This window comes from Oncorhynchus masou, chromosome 31 (genome assembly GCF_036934945.1).
Source record: "Oncorhynchus masou masou isolate Uvic2021 chromosome 31, UVic_Omas_1.1, whole genome shotgun sequence".
Classification (NCBI taxonomy): Eukaryota; Metazoa; Chordata; class Actinopteri; order Salmoniformes; family Salmonidae; genus Oncorhynchus; species Oncorhynchus masou.
Window position 1 is genome coordinate 86452333 of NC_088242.1, and position 13178 is coordinate 86465510.

A 13178-nucleotide genomic window follows, 5' to 3' on the forward strand; every position below is an offset into this window, starting at 1 on the left:
GCCAACTTAATAGAGGAGAGGGAGGAACATGTTAGTGAGTGTACCTGAGATGCAAGCTAATTAGCTATGGAAATGAAAAACAACTATCAGAAGTCTGAGGTTTGCTTACTCTGATGAACTTCTGTTGACTTCTTTCTTCTGGTCTGCAGAGCCTAAGTCGGGCTAAGACATTCCAGTCGGACAACGAGGGTAACCAGGTTTTCAAAGGACACAGGTGGGCTGCCTTCAAGGGCTCTTCTATTTAATATGCCATTTAGCAGACACTTTTTTCCAAAGCGAACTTAGTCATGCGGCATACACTTTACATATGGGTGGTCCTGGGAATCGAAAGCGCTATCCTGGCATTGTAGTGTAGTCATATTTGATATGTGTATATGTTTGATATACATTATATATACACACACATCACATGCGATTCGTAATAAGACAAGCATTTTATATGACTCCATAAAGAATTTAAATTTACAAGCAAGGATTAGGCAAGGAGTTGACGTTGACCAGCAAGAATTGGTCTGAGAATTGTATTTCTCTCATTAACATTGTACAATGAATGGATTCACATACAAAGCTTAAGTTACAAACCATTACAAAGCATACTTCTTGGCATATACAGTGCATTCGGAAAGTATTCAGTCCCCTGGACTTTTTCCATATTTTGTTACATTTGTCTTATTCTAAAATAGATTAAATAATTATTTTTCCTTGTCAATCTACCCCATAACGATGAAGTGAAAATAAGTTTTTAGAATTTCTCAAATGTATTACAAATAACCTGATACCTTATATAAATAAGTATTCCGACCCTCGAAATTGAGCTCAGGTGCTTAATGTTTCCATTGATCATCCTTGGGATTTTTCTACAACTTGATTGGATTCCACTTGTGGTAAATTCAATTGATTGGACATCATTTGGAAAGGCACACACCTGTCTATATAAGGTCCCACATTTGACAGTGCATGTCAGAGCAAAAACCAAGCCATGCGGTTGAAGGTATTGTCCGTAGAGCGCCGAGACAGGATTGTGTCGAGGTACAGATCTGGGGAAGGGTACCAAAAATGTCTGCAGCATTGAAGGTCCCCAAGAACACAGTGGCCTCCATCATTCTTAAAATGGAAGAAGTTTTGAACCACCAAGACTCTTCCCAGAGCTAGCCGTCCGGCCAAACTAAGCAAACGGGGGAGAGGTTCCTTGCTTAGGGAAGGGACCAAGAACCCGATGGTTACTCTGACAGAGCCCCGGAGTTCCTCTGTAGAGATGGGAGGACAGAAGGACAACTGTCTCTGCAGCACTCCACCATTCAGGCCTTTATGGTAGAGAGGCCAAATAAGCCACTCCTTAGTAAAAGGCACATGACAGCATGCTTGGAGTTTTCCAAAAGGCACCTAAAGGACTCTCAGACCATGAGAAACAAGATTCTCTGGTTTGATTGAACTCTTTCGCCTGAAAGCCAAGTGTCATGTCTGGAAGAAACCTGGCACCATCCCTACAGTGAAGAATGGTGGTAGCAGCATCATGCTGTGGGGATTTTTGTCCACCAGCAAGGACTGGGAGACTTGTCAGGATCGAGGGGAAAGATGAACTGAGCAAACTACGGAGAGATTCTTGATGAAACCCTACTCCAGAGCGCTCAGGACCTCAGACTGTGGCGAAGGTTCACCTTCCAGCAGGACAACGACCATAACCACACAGAAGTGGTTTCAGGACAAGTCTCTGAATGTCCTTGAATGGCCCAGCCAGTCTGGACTTGAACCCGATCGAACATCTGGAGAGATCTGAATATAGCTGTGCAGCGATGCTCCCCATCCAACCTGACAGAGCTTTAGAGGATCTGCAGAGAAGAAGTTAAAGCTGTCAAAGTTTGGCTTACCATGACTGCATGGCCATGCATGCCTCCAACTTGATCATCAAGTTTGCAGACGACACAAAAGTAGTAGGCTTGATCACCAACAACGACTAGACAGCCAATAGGGAGGAGGTGAGGGCACTCGGAGTGTGGTGTCAGGAAAACAACCTCTCACTGAACTTCGACAAAACAAAGGAGATGATCATGGACTTCAGGAAACAGCAGAGGGAGCACCCCCCTCTCCGCATCGACGTGACAGCAGTGGAGAAGGTGGAAAGTTTAAGTTCCTTGGCATACACATCACGGACAAACTGAAATGGTCCACCCACACAGACAGCGTGGTAAAGAAGGCGCATCAGCGCCTCTTCAACCTCAGGAGGCTGAAGAAATTTTACAGATGCACAATAGAGAGCATCCTGTCAGGCTGTATCACCGCCTGGGTCAGCAACTGCACCGCCCACAACCGCACGGCTCTCCAGAGGGTGGTGCGATGCTGCACAACGCATCACCGGGAGCAAACTACCTGCCCTCCAAGACACCTACAGCACCCGATGTCACAGGAAGGCCAAAAAGATAATTGTTACGAATCCCTTTTGGCCCGACAGTCTAGGGGGGGATGGTAATGAGACCCGTAACATAGCTCATGCAATTTATAATAGTGACAAAGTAAGTGTGAATGAAATAACCACGACAACTGAAATCTACCGTCAAACTCAGGGTTTATTGGAAAATACACAGTAATGGGGGGAGCAGGAAAAGGGGCTGAGCTGGACCCAAGGAAAGAAACAATAAGTATTCAAAAACACCCCTAAGCTAGACTAGCCTATTTCAACAACAGCTAACTAACCAAAAAGATACAGTGGGTGGTCCGCCCAGTTCTAAATAGTGTATTTAACAAAGTTAACCTATGGGTAGTGTATGCCAATGGGCGACTTGTCTTGTTTCCCCCTTTTCCCACCAGCAAACAAACACCATATCCAAAAACAATACTCACAGGTGAGGACAAAGTGATATGGAGGTGCTCAAACAAAAGAGAGGTCAATACATAAGAGAGAGTGAAACAGAGAGTCCTACAGACATGGCATTTACAGAGAGATTGAGCTCTAAAGCAAACAACTGACAGGGTTTTTAAACCAAGGGAAAGGAACTGTGATTGGGTAGGATATAGGAGGAGGTGTGTCTTCTGATTGATGATTGATTGGTGACTGATTGGGGAGTGATGATTTTCACCTGTGAGGGGAGAAGGAGAGAAAAGAACACAGGATACATACACGCAGACACACACACAGGATTCCTGTATCCGTAATAATCATCACGGGCAACAACCACCCACTGCCTGTTCACCCCGCTATCATCCAGAAGGCGAGGTCAGTACAGGTGCGTCAAAGCTGGGACCGAGAGACTGAAAAATAGCTTCTATCTCAAGGCCATCAGACTGTTAAACAGCCATCACTAAAACAGAGGCTGCTGCCTACATACAGACTTGAAATCATTGGCCACTCTTAACAAATGGATCACTAGTCACTTTATTAATGGCACCTTAATAATGATGTTTACATTTCTTACATTACTCATCCCATATGTATATACTGTATTTTATACCATATTTTGCATCTCGTCTATGCCGGTCGGTTATGGTCCATCCATATATTTATATGTACATATTCTTATTCCATCCCTTCACTTAGATTTGTGTGTATTAGGTAGTTGTTGTGTAATTGTTAGATTACTTGTTAGATATTGCTGCACTGTCGGAACTAGAAGCAGAAGCATTCCTCTACATTCGCAATAACATCTGCTAACCCTGTGTATGTGACCAATAAAATTTGATTTGACATTGAAGAATCTCAAATAAAATATATTTTGATTTGTTTAACACTTTTTTTCGTTACTAGATGATTCCATATATGTTATTTCATAGTTGGTGTCTACCCTATTATTCTTCAATGTAGAAAATAGTAAAAATAAAGAAAAACCCTGCAATGAGTAGGTGTGTCCAGACTTTGGACTGGTACTGTATTTCTTCAGACCTTTTACTCAATACTTTGTTGAAGCACCTTTGGCAGTGATTACAGCCTTGAGTCTTCTTGTGTATGACGCTACAAGCTGTATTTGGGGAGTTTCTCCCATTCTTCTCTGCAGATCCTCTCAAGCTCTGTCAGGTTGGATTGGGAGCGTTGCTGCACAGCTATTTTCAGGTCTCTCCAGAGATGCTTGATTGGGTTCAAGTCCGGGCTCTGGCTAGGCCACTCAAGAACATTCAGAGGCTTCACTGGAACTAAGGGACCTAGCCCAAACCATGAAAAACAGCCCCAGACCATTATTCCTCCTCCACCAAACGTCACAGTTGGCACTATGCTTTGGGGTAGGCAGCTTTCTCCTGCCATCTACCAAACCCTGATTCAGCCGTCGAACTGCCAGATGGTGAAGCATGAGAGTCCAGAGTCCAATGACTGCGATCTTTACACCATGCAAGCCGACACTTGGCATTGCGCATGGTGGTCTTAGGCTTGTGTGCGGCTGCTCGGACATGGACATTTCTTCAAGCTCCGACAGTTCCCAACAGTTCTTGTGCTGACGTTACGTCCAGAGGTAGTTTGGAACTCACTAGTGAGTGTTGCAACCGAGGACATATTTTTATGCGCTACTGGCTTCGGCACTTGTCGGTCCCATTTTGGGAGTTTGTGTGGCCTACCACTTCGCGGCTGAGCCGTTGTTTCTCCTAGATGTTGCCATTTCACAATAACAGCACTTACAGTTGACCGGGACAGCTCTAGCAGGGCAGAAATTTGACAAACTGACTTGTTGGAAAGGTGACTGGCATCCTATGACGGTGCCACGTTGGAAGTCACTGAGCTTTTCAGTAATACCATTCTACTGCCAATGTTTGTCTATGGAGATTGCATGGCTGTTTGCTCGGTTTTATACACATCAGCAACGGGTGTGGCTGAAATAGCCGAATCCACTAATTTGAAGGGATGTCCACATACTTTTGTATAAATAATGTATGTCCCTGTTTTGGTACCGTACCTGGAATGTGCATACATGGTAATTAGGTTGTCTGTAATGTCTGAACAGAAGCAAGATAACAATGCTGAAACTCTGCTGTAAGAAAACCGGTTTAGGGAGGAAAGTGCTAGGTATTTTTCTTCCAGCAATGGCTTTTGTCCTCACTTGTGATGTAACTGAAGCCTAGAGCCGCATTTCATTTGTAAGGAAACTAACAATAGCATTTAATAAATCAGGAGAAAGTATCCGATCAGAACTGGAGAAATAAAAAATCTGATATAACGCACTTGCTGAAATTGAGATTTTGTGTGACTCTAGATTACATCCATTATTTACTTGGTTATAATGGACAAGCTTAGACAAATGTTGAGCCCCAAACATGATGTTTGAAAAACTTATTTTATTAAGTGGTGATCTCCCTTTCCACTCAACCCTCCACAGGAAGCTAGTGACCTGTCTGTCTGTGTCTATGGATGGTACTCTCCTCCTCTCGGGGTCCCACGACGAGACCATACGACTGTGGGACATCCAAAGCAAGCAGAGCATCTGCAGCATCAACCACAAAGGTAAGCTTGAATGACACCTCGTCTCAACAAACCCTTGTGTCACCTCAGTGGTCCAAACCCATTCTTCAGTTCAGCCATTGAGACATTGATTTCTCCCCCAACACCCTGAATCATACATCACCTAATCTCCCGAGACTGAATGGGATAAATGAGATAACGAGCTGCAGTAGTTCCAGTCTTTGGGTTTTCGTCACTCGTTATATAGACTTTTCAGGATTGGGCGAAAGCTGTGCTTAAACGTCTTCGCTTTGAGTACTGTGTGCATTTGCCCACACGGATCGGAAGGGGAGGGTGATTTGGCTTAGTTTCCTTTTGCGAGGGTGGAGACTTTGTAAACTGCTCTCAATTTATAACACGTATAGACCCAGAAGTTAAGCACACATCTGACCAAATGACGCAAGATTTTACTTCTGGGTTGACCAAGATTATACATCATCCTGCCCCCCGGCCCGTGTTAAACCTTTCCACTGTTGCCCTTCCTTGAGGTCATGGAGTGTACGGTTTGACATGCATGCCCTTTGGCCTGTACTATGCTCCAGGTGCTGGCTTTGTCTGCTCGTGCTCTCCGTCTCTCTTACTGGGCGCCAACGGCAGACACCAAACTCAATTCCCTTCTTGCTCTATGCTTTGGGTTCAGCTTGGGCTGTTGTGTAGTGGTACACTGATGTGTTTATTTATGTTTGCTCTTAATGTTACTTTGTGAAGCAGATATAGAGGGCTTGCAGTGGCGTCACAAATCACCTGACAACCGCGCCATGTTGGAAGTCTGTTGGAAACAGATCTACTAAGCTAATTGTTAGAAGAATGAAGATAATGTGTTTAAAGATACAGTTAATGACTATAAGGGAGCTGAGCTGTCAAAGTAGAGTTGTTTTTTTCTCCGTAGAGTTACCATCACATTGAGGCATCTGGTCTTTCTATGGGCCACAGCACCCACTCAGTGCGACGGTGGAGTCCCTTTCTGTTCATTAAGTGCTTTTAGAGAACTGGGATTTGGTTGCATCACTGGGCAGGTTGCGAACTCATTTTGTTTTAATAGGATGTTTCTGTTTATTCAGCCACTGTGACTGGTTGGCTGTCTATCAGTTTTTGCCGGATGGAAGAAGTAACGACGTTCAACAACACTTTTATTGAACTGTCTTCTGGGATAACTAAACGGAACCATGGCCTTGCCAGCTCTTTTTTGGCAGTGCAATCTCTTGTTTTTTTAGGGTTGGAGCTTGGCGTTATTTACCCCTGTCGATTTTGTAGGTTTGCGTCATTGTAAGGCAGTCATCTGACTTTCTAAAGAGAAGGCTGAGAGGATCATGCTGGGTGTTGATCAGCAGTTTAATTTACAGAGTTTATTTATTAAACACACAACACACATTTTCACTCACACAGCTGGAAAGGCACACTCCCCACTGCCGACCACCATATGCAATGCCTCAGAGCTGATCAACACTGCTCTGCAACTGAAATTATTGGGCTGTCAGAAAACACCACTAGCCCAGAGAGCTCTTTTCAGGTAATAAATTCTTCCTTGAAAATAATCTAACAGTATATCAAGTCAAGAAGCAGCGGGCTAGTATTGAAATGTGAGAATGAATCTAATGATTTGCGTTTTTGCATGCCAATGTTGTGAGGGTGTTCAATGCAGGCCTCACTAAAGAAGACAGGAATTTATTTGTTAAGCTATAATCCACTGCTTATGTGCATTCCACTCCTGTCATACTAAACATTTTTGGCACATAATATGGAGTACAAGGACTGGAATGTTAGCACTAAACAGAGACTGGCGACCAGGCTTCTAATTAGGCTAGATGATAAAGTTCAACATCAACAACCTATTTATTTTGTCATTTGCAATGTGTTTTTTTTTCAGTTTTTCAACTCCATTATTTAAATATTACAATTTTAAACTTCATTGAAAATAATCTTTAATGACATCATCAGATTTGGACTATTCAACAACCCCAGTAGCAAAACAAGAGAGAACCACACACTTTAGACTGCGGCCTATTTTCATACAGTAAATAAACAGCCCGTAACACCCGCACCAGTCAACTATGAACAACTGTGAACACAACCACCACGCCCAAATGTATAGATGGATGTCAACTCTGTCTCCCCTGAGGGTGTCTATGCTCCATGGGCTGCATTCTGTGTCAGAGGCGCTCAACCTCTCTCCAGATGTCTTCCCAGCCCCCACCTTGTCTTCCTCAAGGATCAGTGAAGAGGGCCAGTTCAGCCTGTAATTGAGTCGTCAAAAGGTCCCGGGCACCCCTCCCAAGCTCGAGCCCAGTTTTCCCAGCTCTGTTCTGGGAGAGCAAATGCAGTTATTGGCCTTCTGAAGGCCTGCCTGATCATGGAGGCAATAAAAAACCATTCACAGCCCTTTTGCTCTAAGCTCTGCGGCTCAACCGGCACAAATCGGAAGAGCAGTGGTAGAAAATCAGAGCCACTGACAAGCGACTGGAAGTTTATGGAATGGTGGCTTTGAAAACAAGGCTGTTGAAGAAATGAGGTGTACAGTCAATGTGCTTTAAACTAACTTCAATTCAAATTATTTAGCATTTGGCTTATTTAACAGATCATACCAGTCCCCCATAAACATTTTTGTCTATTAAACTCTCACTGTCAACTGTGTTTATTTTCAGCAAACTTAACAAACTTTACATTTGTATGAACATAACAAGATTCAACAGCTGCGACACAAACTGAACAAGTTTCACAGACATGTGACTAACAGAAATGTAATAATGTGTCCCTGAACAAAGGGGGGGTCAAAATCCATTTTATTTTACCCCACTCTTCCACCAAGGCACCTGCAGGTTCCAGGACATTTCTGGGGGGAATGGCCCTAGCCCTCACCCTCCGATCCAAGAGGTTCCAGACATGCTCAATGGGATTGAGATCTGGGCTCTTTGCTGGCTATGGCAGAAAACTGGACTTTTTTATTTATTTTTTATTTATTTACCTTTAACTAGGCAAGTCAGTTAAGAACAAATTCTTATTTTCAATGACTGCCTAGGAACAGTGGGTTAACTGCCTGTTCAGGGGCAGAACGACAGATTTGTACCTTGTCAGCTCGGGATTTGAACTTGCAACCTTCTGGTTACTAGTCCAATGCTATAACCACCAGGCTACCCTGCCGCCCCATTCATGTCTTGCAGGAAATCCCGCACAGAACGAGCAGTATGGCTGGTGGCATTGTCATGATGGAGGGTCATGTCAGGATGAGCCTGCAGGAAGAGTACCACATGAGGGAGGAGGATGTCTTCCCTGTAACGCACAGCGTTGAGATTGCCTGCAATGATGACAAGCTCAGTCCGATGATGCTGTGACACACTGCCCCAGACCATGACGGATCCTCCACCTCCAAATTGATCCCACTCCAGAGTACAGGTGTCGTGTAATGCTCATTCCTTCGACGATAAGCGTGAATCCGGCGATCACCCCTGGTGAGACAAAACCATGACTCGTCAGTGTAGAGCACTTACAGTCCTGTCTGGTCCAGCGACGGTGAGTTTGTGCCCATAGGCGATGCTGTTGCCGGTGATGTCTGGTAAGGATCTCCTTACAACAGGCCTACAAGCCCTCAGTCCAGCCTCTCTCAGCCTAATGTGGAGAGTCTGAGCACTGATGGAGAGATTGTGCGTTCCTGGTGTAACTCGGGCAGTTGTTGTTGCCATCCTGTACCTGTCCTGCAGGTGTGATGTTCGGGTGTACCGATCCAGTGTTACACGTGGTCTGCAACTGCAAGGACGATCAGCTGTCTGTCCTATCTCCCTGTAGTGCTGTCTTACAGGCTGACTACACTGCTTGCTTCACGTGTGTAAGTGTTGCAAAATACATTTAGAAATCTATATTATTCAATTATTGCACACACAATGCTCGTGTGTGCGAGCAACGAGCGTCTGCGTTGCCAGGGGCTAAAATAGAAGTCTGTTCTATTTTTGACGCAGATCACGCTGCACGTCCTTCCTCCCCCATCACCTCATTGGTTTATAGAAGCGGGTACCCACGTGCCATCTCCTCATTGGTTATACCCACATGGGTGACTGAAAGACGAACAAGGTCAGTGGCGGTAATACACCTAATTTATGAAAGTTGCCAATCGCAATATAGAGTCAAGAGAAGAAAAAGCCTAGAAGGAGGAGAGATGACTAGAAACGATTCGGTTGACTGTTTTATCTGTGGATTAACTGTCAGAGTAGAGGACCTTGTGCATTTACCAACTCAATGTTTACATCCCAGGACAAATTAGCCAGCAACAGCAAGCAAGCTAAATAGGACAAATTAGCTAGCAAGCTAGCTAGGTAAATTTACATTAATGTTTAATGCTTTTCGACCTGTCCCCAAATTAATGTAATTGGATCAGAGTTTTTTAATATTTTAACCTGCGTATCGTGATGGCGTTTTGGTGTAGGGAACAAAATAAATGTATGCACGATGGCATGCGCGCAGCCGGTTCGAGTTCCATGTTAGACGTCTCACAGTACGGACATTGCAATTTATTGCCCTGTACACATCTGCAGTCCTCGTGCCTCTTTGCAGCATGCCTAAGGCACATTAACGCAGATAAGCAGGGACCCTGGGCATCTTTCTGTTGGTGTTTTTCAGAGTCAGTAGAAAGGCCTCTTTAGTGTCCTAAGTTTTCATAACTGTGACCTTAATTGCCTACCGTCTGTAAGCTGTTCCACATGTGCATGTTCATTCATTGTTTATGGTTCATTGAATAAGCATGGGAAACAGTGTTTAAACCCTTTACAATGAAGATCTGTGAAGTTATTTGGATTTTTACAAATTATCTTTGAAAGACAGGGTCCTGAAAAACGGACATTTTCTTTTTTTGCTGAGTTTATGATGGTACCGTTGGTGTGAGTGGTCGGAGGACAAAACAGAGGCCTCAAACTATATCCTACTTCTTGATGATGATGATTATTATTATTATCTATATTATTATTATCAATATTATTATTATCTATATTATTATTATCTATTATTATCATATCTATATTATTATTATTATTTGTATCTATAGTATTTTTTATCTATATTTTTATCTGTATTTTTTATCTATATTATGATCTATATTATTATATTTATTATTATAATAATCTATATTATTATTATTATTATAATTTATATTATTATTATTATTTATTATTATAATAATATAGATTATTATTATTATCTACATTATTAGTCTATTATTATATTTTATTATTATTATAATAATCTATATTATTTGTATTATTATAATAATCTATAATCTCTGCAGATCAGATGCCAAAGAAATGAATGTCGGATTCAACGTTCCAGCATGGGCCCGAGGGTAGAAAACTAGAGTGACTGTTAGTGTGCATTAACACAGTCATTCGGGACTGGTCGGTAGAGCAGCACATCAGTGTTGTAGTCCTCTCCCATCCCCTTGCCACTTTGCCACAAACTGCTTTGGTATAAACTGCTGCACTTTCCTTCTCAGCCCTTGTTATATGCCGCTTAAAGAGTGATTGAGGCTGGCACCTCAGTGGGACCTCCCACTTAGAAGAGGATAAGAGCCTTGTGTCAAAGTCATTGTGTGGCAGTAGCCTGCCCTATACCATTACTGCTTAGTGAGCACTTGCTTCACCACCATTAGATACTGGCATGGTATTACAATGAGAACTCATCAAAAAGTTAATTTACACAAGTTTGCATATTTATGAAAGGAATTTTGGTTTGTATCTGGAAACACAAGATGTCTCCTTTTTAAATCTAGATATCCTTAGTTGACGTAACAGCCACGTCTGTGTGGGATATTACAACAACAAAGAAGTTACTGCAAACAACAAGCAAAGTTGCAGGAGAAATTGGTTTATTAAAATCATCCCATCAGGGTTTTCTCTGTTGCTGTTGTATGTAGTTAGTGCATGGCCAAAATGTTGTATTTCTAATATCAATGTGTTGGACGTTCATTTCATATATATACTCTACTCATACACAATTCAAACACCACTAATCTTTCAACCCGCATCACATTTCATAGTACTCTCAACGTGAGACAAAGTTGTCAAGCAGAGGCGCTACCACAGGGATTTGACCAAGAGCAAGTGCAACATTTATCTTCCTCCAACTTCCATATCGGTATCTTGATAATTGTTTAGATTATCTCCATATTGTTATCTTGATAATTGTTTAGATTATCTGCGTAAGCGCTTGGGTCTAATTGTATGGTTTCCGCCGAGGGCATCGATAGATATTATGTGGGCTGGAGCAGAGCTTGTCTAGTGCTCCCCTCCCACACATCTCTGCACCCCTGCTACTGTGATCCTGCTTGGCAGCTGGCAGAATTTCAGAGTGTATGTTGGAGGGACCCGGACCATTAGTGTAATTCCAAGTGGGAGCCAAGTCCCAGGGATCGATATCTGTAATTGAGTGGGAGATAATTAGCAAGCCCTTATTACTACAACAAGGAATAAATATACTCTCCTCAGTTACCCCATACACAAACTACATTTTAAACAGGGCCCAATTCTTGGATGTGGTGAAATACAGGTATGTATGCTAACTCACCTCCTTTTCCTCTCTCTACCTCCTTGGATTGTTGCAGTGGCTTCTACACGCATAAAGAGCAAATTGCACGAATTTGCACAAATCTCCCTGGAACCACATTGAAAACCCGTTGATTGGGAACGCTCTGAAATCCTCTGAATACCGCGAGTGCTGCGGTGGCTGTGCATAAATAACTAACAGTCCTCTGGTTGTCTGTTAATATAATACCGATGGACAGGGATTAAGGCAGGAGGAGAGCACTTCTGCTTCCTGTTTACCCAGGTTTATCGCCATACTTATCAGGCACAATATTGCCCTAGTGTTTCCCTCCCTCTACTAATCCGCATTATTCATGATCCAGTTCGTTAGACTTTGGGGATTGTATTTATGTGCTGATGAATAAATGAACAGCAACCTGTTGCTTTGATTGGCCCATTCTCATATTAATGTACAGATGGGTATGTTTTTCCACTCTCTCTCCCCCTCTCTCCTCTATTTATCTTGCTCTCTCTCTCACCCCCTCTCGCTCCCTTTCACGCTCCCTCTCGCGCCCTCTCTCTCTCCCCTCTTTCCCTATCCAATTTCCTATTTCACTTGCCCTCTCTTTCTCTCCCCTCTATCCCGCTCTCTCCACCTGCCCTCTCTTTCTCTCCCCTCTATCCCGCTCTCTCCACCTGCTCTCTCCCCCTCGCTGTCTCTCTCACGTCCTCCTCTATTTCTCTTGCCTTCTTTCGATCTCTCTCCCCCTCTCGATCTCCCTCTCCTGCTCTCCCCCTCTCAATCTCTCTCCCGCTCGCCCTCTCCCCCTCGCTCTTTCCCCTCTCACTTTTTCTCTCCCCCTTCTCACCTACTCTCTCTCCCTTCTCACCTACTCTCTCTCCCCCTTGCCTACTTTCTCTCCCCTCTTTCTCGTTCCCTCTCTCGTTCCCTCTTCCCCTCTCTTTCTTTCTCCCTCTCTCTTTCCCCCTCTTTCTCTCATCTCTCCCCCTCTTTCTTCTACTCTCGCTTCTTTCCTATTTCACTTGCGTTCTCTTTCCCCTTTTTCTCTCCCCTCTCTATCCCGCTCTCTCTCTCTCCCCCTCCCTCTCTCTCCCCTTCACCAGCGCACTCTCCCCCTTTCTCCTTCCTTCCCTCTTTCTCCCCCTCTCTCTTTCCCTCTCCCCCCTCTTTGTCTCCTCTCCCCAATTTCCTATTTTTCTTGCCCTCTTTCTCTCCCCTCTTTATCCCACTCTCTCCCCCT

General features: G+C 43.6%; 1 pseudogene; it reads left to right on the forward strand.

The window, feature by feature from the left end:
- The window catches only part of LOC135524669 (WD repeat-containing protein 18-like), a 74738-nt pseudogene that overhangs the window by 38743 nt on the left and 22817 nt on the right, over positions 1-13178 (forward strand).